This window comes from Adiantum capillus-veneris, chromosome 29, assembly GCF_014529385.1.
Source record: "Adiantum capillus-veneris isolate H3 chromosome 29, ASM1452938v2, whole genome shotgun sequence".
Lineage (NCBI taxonomy): Eukaryota > Viridiplantae > Streptophyta > Polypodiopsida > Polypodiales > Pteridaceae > Adiantum > Adiantum capillus-veneris.
Genome location: NC_140959.1, coordinates 122,290,024 through 122,306,974, shown reverse-complemented (window position 1 = coordinate 122,306,974; position 16,951 = coordinate 122,290,024).

Here is a 16,951-nt window from a genome sequence, read left to right as displayed (position 1 = left end):
TTTGACTTGTCCCCAAAAATCTTCCATGTATTATATAGGACACTCTTCAAGAGTATCCTCCCCATAGGCAATACTAGTGTCTATTTCTTCCTCACTGCCATCCAAACAAACATTAGATGGATCGAAACCCATATGATTCACAAGGGTGACTCTTGGATGCGGGGGCTATAGTCCTAGCACTGGAAACGATGTAGCTTGAGCAACATTTTGGGCTCTAGGAATCATGTGTTGTGATAGTTGTTCAACAGGTGGGGCAAACATCCATGTAGGAACTTGAGGTGAATCCGTCTAGGCCAAGGGTGGTCTCTTCGCCATCACATGTTTGAACATTATACAATCCTTAGCTTGGTGATCGTACCTACCACATGCATTGCAATTCTCGTTCAATTTTACTCTAAATGTAGGGCATTCACTAGTGCTATGTGGAGCAAAGCAAACTAAGCACCATTGATTTTCCCTTCTTGGATACATATGATTGTTTTGTGGAGCACAATTATCTCTAAGATTTTCTTGAATGGCCTTGGTGAAATCTACTAAAGTCATCTTAGATATCTCAGGTTCTTTAACAATAGGTGTTATGGTCATTGGCTCATGCCCTGATGCTTGAAGCTAGTAGATTTAGGCTCAATAGACACTCTTTCTCCTTGAATCATTAAATTGTCCTCCAATTAGATTGCATTGGTGGTGACTGCTTCCCAAGATATCTCTAATGAGTAGGCCATTATAGATATCCTCATGTCGTAGTTCCCTAATGAATCTATCGAGAAATTGGTTATTATTGAAGTGCTCATTTGGATTACAACAAGAATACAAATGCTTTAGGCGACTTAGTAAAGTCTCTCACTGACTCCCCTTCCTCTCGCTGGGCTTTCTGGAGCTAAGATGCTACACCCCAAAGCACTCCCTCTCGTATGTACTCTTTCAAGAACAGCCTCCTAAGAGTAGGATAGTTCATGCGCTCTTCATTTTGTAGGGTTCTATACCAATGCCCTGCCTTCCCACTTAGAGTCAAGCTCAAGGCTTTGCATTTATGCAGTTCATTGTGCTCTTCTAGGGAATCACATATATGCTGAAATACCTCAATATGCATTCTAACATCCCCGTCCCCACCACTGTATTTTTGTGTGAGCTTGGCCACTTGTAGTGCCTTACTTCTAGGCTCTCTATCAGGCCTGTTACACATATTTTCAGCAATAGATGGACTGATAGCTTGAGCAAATGTTGCCAAGTCACCTATGTGAGCAGGCACAGTGGGGACATGCGCTCTCGAGATTGCATGTGGAATGGGGGTGGGCATTGGGTTAGGCATACGGGTGATCCTCGGGTCCCAAGCTGGGTACGATGTTGTGCCATGTGGTGGCCCCAAGTTCATATGTGTGGCCCTAGGCATAGCAGACATAGGATATGACATGTTAATACTAGCTGGTACGGCCCCACTAGAATGAGATAGGATGGTTGTGGAGTGTAGGCTGTTGAAACAATCGGGGGTGTGGGATCCACATGGGTATGAGGGCCCATAGGTACATATAATTGATGTACACCTGTAGGTATTGTTGTGGGCATTGTGCTACTATGTAGTGGTGCTTTACTCACAAATGAGTTCCAAGGTGTACTTTTTGGTGGGATAAGCATAGTAGCCGTAGATTCTTCGAGGGAAAGATAAGCTAAATTTGGGAATGGGAAACTATTGCTTGTGGGTACAGAGGGTATCGAGACTCCAGGTGAAACAACATATGATGATCAATGGGACTCATTGAGGGAGTCTCCATTTGTGATAGGGTTGGTCATTTGGCCTTTCCCGTATACAAGAATCTCATAGGACCCATTGAAGGAATGTTAATTCCTTGGTCTTGCCTCCCTAATTGGATGACACCATGGATGGAATCACAGATTATCCGTTACTGCTCCTCTAAACTTGTGGCCCCAAATGTGGATTGTACCACCTCTAACCACCACACAGGGTATGTGCAGCTTGTGTACAGGTCAGTCAATGTCTCAATTTTTAGGTCATACTCCCAATTTTCTATGAGAAGTATCCTCTCTAAGCTTGGCATGCTGGAGGTTCCCCTTGAAGTGGAATCATAATGGCTCCCCATTGTAACATTTAATGCACTAGTAACTTGTGTGTAGCAGAAAATGATAACATAGTGAGCATTCCATTAAGAATAAGTTCCAAATGAGCATAGAGAGAGTACTTCATTGGAGAAATCAACATAGCAATTTACACCTAGCTAGTTTGAAATAGACAATACTTGAAAAGAGAGATATATAGAACAATTGACAACAATTGAGGACCGGATTTACATGGAGCCGCCCCCCCTCTTAAAAATGCTTTGTATTATAGCTTCTCCCATCAAAGGAGACTTTTGTACAATACAATCTTTGTGTTCCTTGACAAAACTTGCTGGTGCAATGAAGATGGAAGCTTCATGCACCAAATTATTCTTGAAAAACACACCTAGTGGGCCTAGCCTCAGTCCCAAGACCTCACACACCTTCAAAGATGGTGAGAGCTAGCAAGGAATGAGGAAAGATTGAGAGGAAGAAGATGTATCTTATGAGAAAGAAGTATTTTCCTCACATAATCACACTAATAGCATAGCTTAGCTTAGTAATTAGCATGGTAGAGGAGATGAGCATGCCATTGAAGCTTGGCTCTGGGTTGGATTTGCATTCCATAGCCAAGAGTTGTTGGTATAGGCCTCTACTTCTCAATGCTTGGACAAGGAGATGGAGTTCTTGCTCTTTGTTTGTATGTGTGTGTGTGTAGCAAAAATTGGTTAGTGCAAAATGCCAACCTCTCTCTTTTCTCGGTCAACCCCTCTTCCCAAATGCTCTTGCTAGCTTCCCATTGGCTCCTGCAGAGCTTATCCAATAACAATTAAGAAGCATAGTTGATAGCCTTGTGACAAGTGTCCCCCTTTCCCCTTTTGTGAGAGCTTTAGATAATAACAATGATTTATTTAAACTCTCATTGGACCTTTTTGTCTTTTGGCCACCCAATAGGAATCAAGCAAGCCATTGGGCTGCTGCTCATTGGACCCCTTGGTAGACTGTCCAATAGTCTTATAGGGAGATTAATTTCTATTGGTTCTTTTATCAAGCATTTTTGAATTGATTAGACTAATTTTTCTCTAGCCGAATTCTCATTGGTCCACTTCTATGGCCATCCAATAGGATTTGAGGGGAGATTGGGGGCAACTAGGCTAGAAGCCTGCCATATGTCCATTCTTGCCTTTGTGTAAAGGGAAAGCTTGGCAGTGTGTGTGTGTGTGTGTGTGTGTGTGTGTGCGTTTCTCTCTCTTCCCCTACCATTAGGGCTCGCCCCCTCCTTCTTAGGGATGTAGGCAGACTTTTTAGTCTTCCCATAACTGTCCAATAACCCCACTTTTGGACATTGGACTTTTTAATTAATTTTAGTAACTTTAGCCTATGAAAGTCTTAATGGAGCTGAACCTTAGGTCTTTTAAGCTCCATTGATGCACATTGCTCTCTTGCAGATTGTCCCCCTTTGGATCCCTATTTTCCCTCCTTTGGATTCCTGTTGAGACCGGTCTGGCAGCCTTACCAATATTCAAGCTTTTACTCCCCTGGTACCTCCCTATATTAAATAATCAGTTTAACATGAGAAGATAATTTGGGATAATTAGATATTAGTTTTTATGAAATTACCTCTTTCTTGAAATCATAGTCGTCCTCGACTATGAGATAGAGAAGATAAAGCCTAGTCATTAGTCCATTTGCTAGTGGGTAGAGGATCCCTATTTTACCCTACGACATCGTTCCAAAATGGATGACTAGTCCATTTGGTGCTTGAGAGCCTTAGCTGCCGCAAGCATGTCTGCACATTAGTCCATTTCAATCTTCCATAGTAGAGTGACAAGATCTACTTGGTGTTCGGGAGACGTCGTCTCCAGAAACATGATCCTAAGCATGCATACTTATTAACATTTGTGCATAATAAAGAAAAAGAGTGTCTTGTAAGAAAAATTTTTGTTCATTTATATATTTACATTTGCTTACTCTAGGGAATCATTGTAAGCATTCACAAGGTTTAGGTTATCCTTTAATTGAATGCCTTGCATCCATCTAGAATCTTCAAAAGGATAATTTTTAAACTTGATAAGATATCGTTGGATAGTCTTACCGTCTCTCAATACCTTGTCTTTGTGTCAGAGAATGGAGTCGGACTGCAACACCTCTTCTTGGTCCTCGATCTCCGGTGGGTCTTCAATGGTTGCTTCTATTTGTAAGGCTTTAGTAGGCTCACGTGGAAAACATTTTGTATGAGCCAATGGTTGGGCAACTTGAGTTGATAGGCCATCTCATTGATTGGCCTACGAATCTGAAAGGGACCATAGTACCTTTTTGCTAACTTAGCATAGTACTTTTGGTGTCCCGTAGGATTCTTTCCCATTGTGTGCCTTAATCAAGCCTTGGGAAACTTAAGCAAGACCCAATCATTTTTTCTGAAGACCAGGGCTCTTTTGTGCTTATCAACAACAGCCTCTTGCCTTTGCTGAGAGATGGATATAGCATCCTTAATCTTTTGGAAAGATTCTTGCAGGTCTTAGCTATATTCATGTGCAACGAAGATCTTCCCATGTACCTTGAGTAGCAGGGGACTTTTTGGTCTTCCCTCCATCACTCAAAAGGTGCTTTTCCCGCGGAAGTATGTACAATGTTATTGTAAGCATACTCCACTAAAGGTAAGTACTTCTCCCATTGGGACTTTTGATCTACCTCTGTGACATAGCTTTTAGTAGATCAAGAATTGTTAGGTTAGCTATTTCACTTTGGCCATCCATTTGCAGGTGATAGGCCAAAGAGAAGTTTAGCCTTGTACCTAAATCGCAAAGAGACCGTTCCAAAAATTACTGGTCATTCTAGAATCTCTATCCAACACTATGGACATTGGCAAACCATGGTACTTGAAGATTGTGATATAAAAAAGGTTGCCATTTGATGGGCCTTGATAGTCTTTTTGATAGGTATGAAATGTGCTTGTTTGCTAAACATGTCCACTATTGTCCATATTCATGTATTCCCATGGATAGACTTGGGCAATCCAAAGATAAAATCCATGGATATGGTCTCCCATGGCGAATCCAGGTTGCTTCCCTCTATCAAACTTCGTCTTTTGGCATACCACACATTGTGAAACATACTCTTGTATGCTTGATTTCATGGCAGGACAATATAAGTATGTTTCTATCCTTTTTAGGGTAGATTAAATCCCTCTATGCCCCGCATAAGGAGGAGCATGAGATTCATACATTACTTTCTCACGTAGTGAGTTAGTAATGCATAGCTTGTTGCCATAGAGAAGATAAATGGTTCTTCCTTCTTCCCTAGTGCAAGGGCTGAAATCACATCTTTAAAATCGAGATCGATAGCGTACTCATCTATCATAGAAGATAGATCATTGTGAGTTTCCATGTATGCCTCATTCACTCTCCGTCGTCTTGAGAGTGCATTGGCTACTTGATTATGCTTGCGAGCAATGTGAGCAATATGAAAATGGAATTGCGAAAGGAAATTTTCTCACCTCATTTGTTTGGCGGAGAACTTGGTCTGCGTCATGAAGTACTTAATGCTTTGGTGATTCATTCGCAAAATGAAAGGAGTCCCCAATAAATAGTGCTTCCACGAGTCTAGAACATGTAGAACTGCTAAGAGTTCCTTCTCCTATATACCTAGAGCTTGCTCAACAGGGTCAAGCCTTCGGCTTTCATAGGATATGGCGTGCCCTTCTTGGAGCAAAACAGCTCCAAGGCAATCACCACAGGCGTCGCATTGGACCTCAAATTGCTTTGAGAGATCCGGTAGTGTAAGCACATGTTGAGAGATAAGCTTCTCTTTAAGCTTTTCAAAATCATTGTTCTCCTTGGTGGACCATATATACCTAACGTTTTTCTTTGTTAGGTCATGTAATGGACCCATGATTTGTGAGAACTTTTCTATGAAGCGTTTATAGTATGCACACATATCTATAAAGCTTCTTAGTTCATGTAGATTCCTTGGATTAGGCCATCCTTTTATTACCTCTAACTTTGATGGATCCATTTGGATGCCATCTTGAGAGATAATGTGACCTAAATACTGAATCTCTTGTAAGGAAAATTCACTTCTCTTCGATTAATATAAAGTTTATTCTCTCATAAAACTGAAATATTACTTGGAGGTGTTGCTTGTGTCATTTAATGCATTAGAGTAGATGATTAGATCATCAAAGAACACTCCAGTAAAGCTTCAATGAGGCCTGAATAGCTTCTCCATCAAACGGTTAAATGTGGTTGGTGGATTGGTCAAGCCAAAAGGCATGGCAATGAACTCGTAAAGACCAAATGTAGTGCAAAATGCGGTATTTACAATGTCTTGATCAACTATCCTTATTTCATGGTAGCCACTTTTTAGGTCAATCCTATTGAAGTAGGTCAACCCTTGTAGCTTATCAAACAGGTCTTCTACCCGTGGAACGGGAAACCTTTTCTTGATAGTGATCCTATTTAATGCTCTATAGTCAACACACATATGATATGTGCCATCTTTCTTTTGCACTAAAAAACATTGGTGAACAAAATGGAGATGAGCTAGGCCTAACCATGCCTTTCTCAACCAACTCATGCACTTGCCACATAATCTCCTCTTGTTGAGCTTGAGAAACTCAATAAGAAGGTTTATTAGGCTGTGAGCTTCCTAGAAGAAGTTCAATTGCATGGTCGTCATCCCCTCCTTTGGGAGGTAGCTCACAAGGGATGTCATCAATAAAAACATCTTGGAATCTCTTGAGAAAATTGGATAACTCTAATTCCTTTTGATTGCCTATATCTTCTTTTGCTAAAACATTAGGTTCATTTTAAGAAACTTTAACAAAAATCATGTACACGGAAATGGAGCTCTTTATTGACTTATTGAAATCTTGCTTATGTACAATGGGTATGGTGCTACCCGACTCCTTAGGATCTATGTACATATATTTTTCCTTGTACCTAAAGTAGATTTGCCTTTCAGGGAATTTAACATTGGTAGCCATGTGATCAAACCATGGTGCCCCTAGGATTACTTCCTCATGCTTGAGAGGAGGATGAAGAAATCCTCCTTGTCCACATAGCTTTGGACATGGAGCCTCAATTTCCCAATTAAGGGAGTGACTTAGGCTTCTTGTCCCTTGAAAGCACCATCAACAGGTAGGACATCTCCCATATCATAGGCTTGGATGCCTAGTTTGGTGGCCAACTCTGTGGATATGAAATTGTGAGTAGAACCAAGATCAAAGAGAATGAAAGCATCATGTTTTCTTACCTTTCCCCAAGCATGATATAGAGGAGATCCTTTGTGATGAGCATCCTCTTCTTGAATTTTGACATTGGAAGCTCTAGGAGGCTGATTACGGGTATTCTTGTGGGGGTCAAGCACGAGAGGCATGCCCTTGCTCCCCGCACTTGTAACAACGGATATCTTTTTGATAATGCTCTAGCTCTTCAGGAGAGAGTTTATTTTTGCCTTTATAAACTCCCTTCTCCTTGGCTTTTTTGTTGTTGGAGTTGCCTTTGGGAGACTTTTGGACGTTTTCCTTCCCCTTAGGCTCACTACGGTCCTTGTTTTCAGTGGGCTTAAGATTTCTCTTAGCCCCTTGTTGGAAGTTGATTCTTGAAGCCACCATGGTATGGTGTATGACCGAAGTGCGAGGCCTTTGGGAGCTAACATACTCCGTCATATCCTTAGATAAACCTGCAGAAAATTGTAGTTTTTGCTCTCCAAAATCCATCTTTTTGTAGACAGTGGATTTGAGATGTAAATCCCAAAACTTGTCTACATATTTGTGAATAGACTCATAGGGAGAGAGCTTCAAGATTTTCCATTCAGTGTGTCTTTGGCATCGCTAGCCAAAAATTGCTTCATGATGAAAGCTCTTTCCATGTTCGTGGAGCTTCATCGTTTGCTCGTAGGCTAGACCACCATTTCCTGGTGGACTTTTGAAAATGCATAGCTACATTGACATAGCTTAGAGGAATCCCTGAAGCTCTCATCTCCGAAATACCGCATCAAATTGTTGGATAAAGGCCAAGATTGTTTCCGTGTAGCACCAAAGGTGCCATTGTAGGTAAGGAAAGAGATGTTCTTTTCTCCCTCTTTGAACTTTTGAGCTTGGACGACCTTTTCCAGGTGGCATAGGATTTCCCATGCCCTCTTCTCTTGGGTGGTTCGAGAGCTGCACCATCACTTTCTTTAGAAGAGGAAGAGGATGAGGAGGATGGAGAAGAGGTTGACCTCTTTCTCGCCTTTTTCTTCCCTTTGTCCCTCCTCTTCTGCACCATTACTTTCTTCAGAAGAGGAAGAGGATGAAGAAGATGGAGAAGAGGGTGAAGATGGAGAAGAGGGTGACCTCTTTCTCGTCTTTTTCTTCTCTTGTTTCCTTTTGTCCCTCTCTAAATTATGGTGAAGAGGAGTATGCAATGGTCTTCATTGTTTAGGGGGTGTTGGAGAGCGTTTTTTCCGCCGTATTTGTGGAGCCATCTCAACCAAGGCGGCAGGAGACTCGCTTCTTTCTTGTTCTTTTGGTTGGGGCTCTACCATTGAAAGTTGGGCTCTCCTTTGAGAGGGAGATGCCTCATCAGGTAGAAAATTTTTGAGCCCTTCATACGGATCCTCCTCTTCTTCCCTTATCGGAGAGAGTCCTCTTTTGGAATTCTCACTAGGAGCTTTCCTAGGTACTCTATCTTCTTGGTGGGGAGTTTAGAGAATATCATGGGTGCGCAATTGCTATAGCACTTCCCCTTGGAGGGATGGATTTCCCAAGGCTTGTTGAAGCCTAGAAACAATATAGTTTACAAGCATAGGGGCATCATTAGTTGCTCTTTCATTAGCAAAATCAAAGCTATCAACATTCTTTTTGATCTCTTTCCCCTTGTCAGCCATACTAGTAAGTTTTAGATATAAATTTTTAATTGTACTTTGGCGCTTCAAGACCTAGTTGCTATTCCTCTTTACCTTCAAATATAAGCACTCAAGCATCTATACTCGTGGCTCGAATATTATTAATTGTGCAAGGAATAGAAGAGAGGGTTTCACAGAGCCGAGACAACACCGGTTCTTGTCAAGCTTCTAATAGCTCAATAATGGTTAAGCCATAGGAAAGCCCCGTAGGACTCCATTATTAAGACCATAGCTCTTAATGGTATCCCCATTAACTGCATAAATCAGGCGTTCTTCAAGGATGAAAAATCCCTATTCTACTTACTCTTTTGCAATTAATAACATCAACCATTTGTAGCAAGCTTAAGGACCTCTCTTCTTGAGCCAAAAAAGAGAAAGCAATAGCTTTGACACCAATGTAACATTTAATGCACTAGTAACTTGTGTTGAGCAGAAAATGATAACATAGTGAGCATTCCATTAAGAATAAGTTCCAAATGAGAATATAGAGAGTACTTCATTGGAGAAAGCAACACAGAAACTTATACCTAGCTAGTTTGTCATAGACAACACTTGAAAAGCTAGAGAAATAGAACAATTGACAACAGTGAGGACCGGATTTACATGGAGCCGGCGGTCCCCCTCCAAAAGGCTTAGTATTATACCCTATCCCATTAAAAGAGACTTTTGGACAATATAATCTTTGTGTTCCTTGACAAAACTCGTTGGTGCAACAAAGATGGAAGCTTTATGCACCAAATTATTCTTGAAAAACACACCTAGTGGGCCTAGCCTCAATCCCAATACCTTACACACCTTCAAAGATGGTGAGAGCTAGCAAGGAATGAGGAAAGATTGAGAGGAAGAAGATGTATCTTACGAGAAAGAAGTATTCTCCTCACATAATCACTCTAATTGCATAGCTTAGCTTAGTAATTAGCATGGTTGAGGAAATGAGCATTCCATTGAAGCTTGGCTCTTGGTTGGATCTACATTCCATAGCTAAGAGTTATTGGTGTAGGCCTCTACTTCTCAATGCTTAGATAAGGAGACGGAGTTCTTGCTCAACACATGAGTGTGTGTGTGTGTGTGTGTGTGTGTGTGTGTGTGTGTGTGTGTGTGTGTGTGTGTGTGTAGCAAAAATTGGTTAGTGCAAAATGCCAACCTCTCTCTCTTCTTGGTCGACCACTCTTCCCAAATGCTCTTGTTGGCGTCCCATTGGCTCCTGCAGAGCTTATCCAATAAAAATTAAGAAGCATAGTTGATAGCCTTGTGACAAGTGTCCCCCTTTCCCCTTTTGTGAGAGCTTGACATAATAAAAATGATTTATTTAAACTCTCATTGGACCTTTTTGTCTTTTGGCCACCCAATAGGAATCAAGCAAGCCATTGGGCTGCTTGATGCTCATTGGTCCCCTTGGTAGACTGTCCAATAGTCTTATGGGGAGCTTAATTTCTATTGGTTCTTTTATCAAGCATTTTAAAATTGATTAGACTAGTTTTTCTCTAGCCTAATTCTCATTGATCCACCTCTGTGTCCATCCAATAGGATTTGAGGGGAGATTGGGGCATTGGGCATACAAACAGGTAAAACATTATCTCAAAATAAGTTAAAAATGGTATTTTTGGAACCTTAAGCACAACAAACCTAGGGCTAGAAATTTCAGAATTAAGTTCAGACAAAAACTGACGTCGCTAGTCCCTCCAAAAAATTCAATGTTAATTAATTTGTTAAGAAAAATTAGATGGTTGTAGTAATCATTTAAGCATAGACTTTTACTAAGGCCTCCCATATATTTATAGATAGTTACCAGATATTTACCAATTAAGCCAAAAAATAGGTCAAAATTTAGTAGATTAGATTTTTAAAGCTGGTAGGTGCTGGGAGGGGTCATCACTAACCTACCAGGGAGAAGAAAAGAAGTAGGGGATGCTAGGAGAGCTGTAAGGATGCCTTGGGATGCAAGCTACTGCCATTTTCAGCATGTGAGTGCCAGAAACCTATAAATATGACCCCCTTGGTTCACCATTTCACTTAGACTCAAGTAAGCTGTGATAATTAGATTAAGGTCAAAAAACTAATCTAGCTATTTAATTAAGCCAAAATAGACTGATTTAGCTAAAATTAAAAAACAAAAAAAAAAGCTAATCAAGTTAGATAATTAAGTGCTATTTATCAGGGTTAGTATACATTTTAAGCAAGCCGTGATAATTAGCTTAAGGTCAAAAAGATAATCTAACTATCTAATTAAGCCAAAATAGACTGATTTTAGCTGAAATTAAAAGGAAAAAATTATCTAATCAAGTTAGATAATTAAGTGCTATATATCACCAGTTGCCCATACAACCGGGCGGCTTCCCTAGGATAAAAACAGTATCCTAACTTATGTAGAAACATTAAGACATGACACATAGTAGAAACTCATTGTTCATGGGGGTAACAGACGTGGCTAAAAAACCATCTTCATTCATCAATTCTTTCCTAATTTACAAACAAATGCACATCAGTTTCTTGGAAGATATCTTTCGTTTTCCTTCAGTTCTACTTTCCCTAATTCCTTACCCACTCTTTTCGTATGCAATGTTAATACTTTAAAAAACTTGAAATATTCAAATTTAATTATAACGAAGACCCACCTGGGACTGGTTGGGTATTTGTTGTTGTGGCGGGGTCTGAATGCTCTCGTGAGTAGGCCTATTACTAGGCCCGGACTCGTCGTCATGCGATGCTCTAGCTTTTTTAGGAACACTACCCTAATCACCAGATGGAGGATTGGCTCATGTCCTTTTTGGTGCCGTGACTTCTTATCCCTATAAAAAAGTTCATCTATTTATTAGGTATATCATTCCAAAACTTGACTTAACCTTCGTATTCAATCTAATTCTTCTTTTTAATCCAACTAAGGTTAAATTTGTATTCCCAGATGGTAGTTTCTTGACCTAGTAATTTCTTAATTTCTGGTATAGATAAGATAATTTTATCTCAGCTCCTTTAAGAGTTTTCTAAGCTCTCTTAATTTTCTTATAAATTTTTATATCTTTTTTTAAAAAATTTTCCCATCTTTATTAAGCTTGAAATCTACTTATTTTTGGCTTAATATTCATTATCTCTTAAAGATTGAATTTTCTCAGTTTGATATTAATAATTTATACTTCTAGGTATTTTATTAGAGACTTTTAACAGTAATTTCTATTCATCCTAACTAAGTTTTAGATTAAAATAGGATTTTTGATCAATTTTAGTTACTTAAGCTGATTCATTAATTATGTTATAATTGCCACAAGTAGATAATAATATTTCTTAGCTCTGGTAATTACCTTATAATTATCCAAGTTAGTTATCTAATTGTTCTCTTTTATTTTTAGCTCAAATCAGTCTGTTTTGTGTTAATTAAATAGCTAGATTACTTTTTTGGCCGTAAGCTAATTATCACGACTTACTTATGATGTATACTAGCTCTGCTAAATATGTTATATTTATCTAACTTGATTAGCTAGTTTTCTCTTTTCAATTTTACATAAAATCAGTCTGTTTTGGCTTAATTAAATAGCTAGATTTTTTTTTTTAAACTTAAGCTAATTATCATGGCTTGCTTATGATGTATACTAACTCTGATAAGTATTACTTAATTATCTAATTTGACTATATAATTTTTTTTCTTTTAATTTTAGCTAGCCTATTTTGACTTAATTAAATAGTTAGATTATCTTTTTGACCTTAAGCTAATTATCACGACTTGCTTATAATGTATACTAACTCTCATAAATAACTCAATTATCTAACTTGATTAGCTAATTTTTCCCTTTTCATTTGAGCTAAAATCAATCTATTTTGGCTTAATTAAATAGATAGATTAGTTTTTTGACTTTAAGCTAATTATCACAACTTAATTATGATGTATATTAACTCTAATAAATAGCACATAATTATCTAACTTGATTAACTAATTTTCTCTATTTTTTTAAATCTAAAAATAGTATGTTTTGGCTTAATGAAATAGCTAGAATAGATTTTTGACCTTAAGCTAACTATTTTGATTTACTTATGATGTATACTAACTCTCTTAAATAGGACATAGTTATTTAACTTGATTAATTGATTTTTCTTCTTTAATTTCAACTAAAATTATTCTATTTTAACTTAGATAAATAGCTTAATTAAGTTTTTGATATGAAGATAATTAGCATAGCTTACTTATGATGTATATTAACTCTAATAAATAGCACATAATTATCTAGCTTGATTAGCTAATTTCTCTCTTTTAATTTTAGCTAGAATTAGTATGTTTTGACTAAGAAAAAAAGCTACATTAGTTTTTTGACCTTAAGACAATTATCACTGCCTACTTACGATGTATACTAACTCTAATAAACATCACATAATTATCTATCTTAGTTTTAATTTCCCTCTTTAATTTGTGACTAAAAATATCTAATTTTAACTTAATTAAATACTTAGATACATATTCTATTAAAGAGTTAATGACCTCTTATTTTTAACAATATTTTCTAATCGTGATAATTAACTTAGGAATAAAATAGGTTTCTCATTAGTTTTCTGGTTTAAAACAACTAATTTTTGCCTAAATAATTACATAGACTAATAAAAAAATCATGATATAAAATTTTTAGCTTCTTAACATCCTAATCAAGCTTTGATAATTTTCTTGTACTAATCTATGCTTAATTAATATAATTATCCTTAATTTAAGACAAAAAAGATTAATTTTAGTCATAATATGATTTAATAATTAACTAAATTAATATCCTGAATCTTAATCTAAGTAATCAACAGAATATAACGAGTTAAGAGAGTAATTTATAATGTAAAGAGGTTCAATCTTCTTAATTAATTAGATTAATTAAGAATATAGAGATAATTTAACATAATGCTACTAATTAAAAAGAGATTTGGCTAATTACCGTTGATAATCAACTAGAGTTCTTGCTCTCTAGTGATTTCTGAGTAAAGTTTCTATTAGAAAATATGACGTAGCTAAGTAGATAATTGAGTAGATTACTTAATGGAGAGAGATAATTTTCACACACAAGAGATTATACAATAGATAGAGAGAGAGAGAGAGAGAGAGAGAGAGAGAGAGAGAGAGAGAGAGAGAGAGAGAGAGAGAGAGAGAGAGAGAGAGAGTACACACGATATACGTGATTCACCCAATGTGGGCTACGTCCACGGGAAAGCAGCCACTCAATGGCTTTAGTACTTCAAAACAAGAAGTAGGTTACAAAGGGATTATGCCCTTTTGGAGCTCTCGCCTTGCTTCACTCTCACCACCTCACACCCACCTTGTTGCATCAATTTCACACTATCAAATGTGTGTAGAAATGGCCTCCTTTTATAGGCCGCCCTTGTGTAGATAAGTCTAAATCCGACCCTCCAATCTGCCTATGTGTGGCCGCCCGTGAGAAGACAAGTCTGCTTTTGAATTCGGCCACCGGCCATTGAATTTGGCCATCAGAAACACGCCATTGGCTTTTGACCACCGGCCATCGGCCATTGGTTACCGGCCACCGGCCAACCGACAGGTCGTTTTTCGACCACTTTCCGGCCGTCGTCCTGACCATAATATTCTGGCAAAAGGAATATTCCGATGAAGTCAGTCTGGAGCTTAGGCTCGAGACTGGGCGTGTAAACTTTGGTTTCTGGCGAGTGATTTTATTTTTCAATGAGTTATTTTGCTTTATGCACTATGGCTTCTCCTCATAATGGGGGCCTTACAAATGTGCGTTTTTAACATAAAAAATTACAAGGGGTAAAGCAGGCTCCATACTAAACAATCTCCCACTTGGAGACTGATCTCCAAACCAAACCTGTGACTACTTTCCATCCTGGCTTCTTATCCTTGAATGCCGATTGAAGATGAGCAAAAGCTCAACTTCTCCTTGTTGACCACCTTTGTAAACATGTCTGCAGGATTTTCACTTGTATGCACCTTTCCTAGCTTTAGTTGTTCCTCTTCCAAAAGAGTGCGTATGAAGTGATATCTCACCTCAATGTGCTTTATCCTTGAATGAAAGGCCGAGTTCTTCACAAGATGGATAGCACTTTGGCTATCACTGTACAAGACACAATTGTCTTGTTTGAATCCAAGCTCTTCTAAGAATTTGTGAAGCCACATAATTTCTTTGCTTGCCTCCGTCATTGCTACATACTCTGCTTCCATGGTAGAAAGTGCGACCACTTTCTACAGCTTTGAAGCCCAGCTTACCGCTCTGCCTCCAATCGTGAAGACATAGCCAATAGTGCTCCTTTGAGTATCTTTGTCACCTGCCATATCTGCATCAGCATACCCTTCTAGAAAAATATCAGTTCCTCCAAAATACAAAGCATTTGTTGTTGTCCCTTTTAGATACCTAAGTATCCATTCACAGCTTGCCAATTCTCTTTACATGGGTTGTCCATGAACCTACTTACAACTCCCACTGCATGTGCAATGTTTGGCATGTCCAAACCATAGCATACATAAGAGAACCTACCGTTGCAGCATATGGAACTTTAGACATGTAGGCTATCTCCTCTTGTGTCTTTGGACACATATCCTTGATTAGTTTAAAGTGACCAACCAAAGGTGTAGAAACCTTTTTTGCATTTTGCATTGCAAACCTTTCTAATACCTTCTTGATGTAATCCTCTTGAGATAGCTTTATTGTCTTCTTCGTCCTTTTCCTTGATATTTTTATACCAAGTATCCTATTTGCAACACCTAAATCTTTCATTGAAAAAGATTTAGACAGCTCCTCTTTTAGGTCTTTGATGTCCTACATGTTAGCACTTGCAATCAGCATGCCATCAACACACAACATTAGGATGATGAACTTCCCATCTCCCAAATTCTTTGTGTAGATGCAATGATCTGAGTTGCATCTTCTGAATCCATGATCTAACATCCATCGATCAAACTTCAAGTACCATTGTCTTGATGTTTTCTTTAAACCATACAACCTTTTCTTTAATCTGCAAACCATTTTCTCCTTACCTTGTACTTCACACCCCTTTGGTTGAAGCATGTAAATTTCCTCCTCTAAGTCACCGTGAGGGAATGCCGTATTTACATTCATTTGCTCAAGATTTAGATCATGAGTAGCCACAAGGCTTAAGACAAGCCTAATTGAGTTCATTTTTACAACAGGAGAAAATATTTCATTGAAGTCAACACCTTTCTTTTGAGAAAACCCTTTTACCACAAGCCTAGACTAGTACCTTTTCTTCCCACCTTCTTCTTCCTTCAGCTTGTACACCCATTTGTTTTGAAGTGGCCGTTTACCTTTAGGTAACTCAACCAACTCCCATGTTTGCTTGCGATGTAGTGAGTCCATCTCCACTTGCATGCTCTTCGTCCATTCTTCTTTGGATTTGTGTTGCATAGCTTCTTCGTATGATTCCATTTCTCCAGAATCTGAGATCAAGAGATGGTTGAAGGAAGGAACAAACCTTTCTAGAGGTCTACTTGCTCTTGTAGATCTTTGAGGAATAAGTTGAGGCTCCTCATTTGGTTGACGTTGTTGCACATTGTCACCATTTGCAGTCCTTGAGTCTTCACCGTCCTCAAGCTCCATGTACTAATCACCTGTTTCTTTTGTTTGTTTTCTTTCCACGTAATCTTTGTACGTATTTTGTTCATTGAAAATTACATCCCTACTTCTAAAGATTTTACCATCTTCAGGATTCCATAGGTGATACCCAAAGTAACCTTCTCCATAGTCAATGAAGAAACACTTTTTGGACTTTGCATCTAGCTTTGACCTTAGACTTCTATCTATGTGCATGAAAGCCTCACACCCAAACACTTTGAGAAATGAATAGTTCACCGGTTTACCTGTCCATGCCTCCTCTGGAACTCCTCCATCCAATGCCGTTGAGGGTGACCGGTTGATTAAGTACCGACCTTTTCTCCCTTGGAAACCACCAAAGATCCCTTTGAGATCTTCCACCGTTTGTTTCCTAATGCAATGTTGTGACCTTCATCGTCCAATTGTCCTATAGAGATCAAATTTTTACGAAGAGAAGGAACATGCCT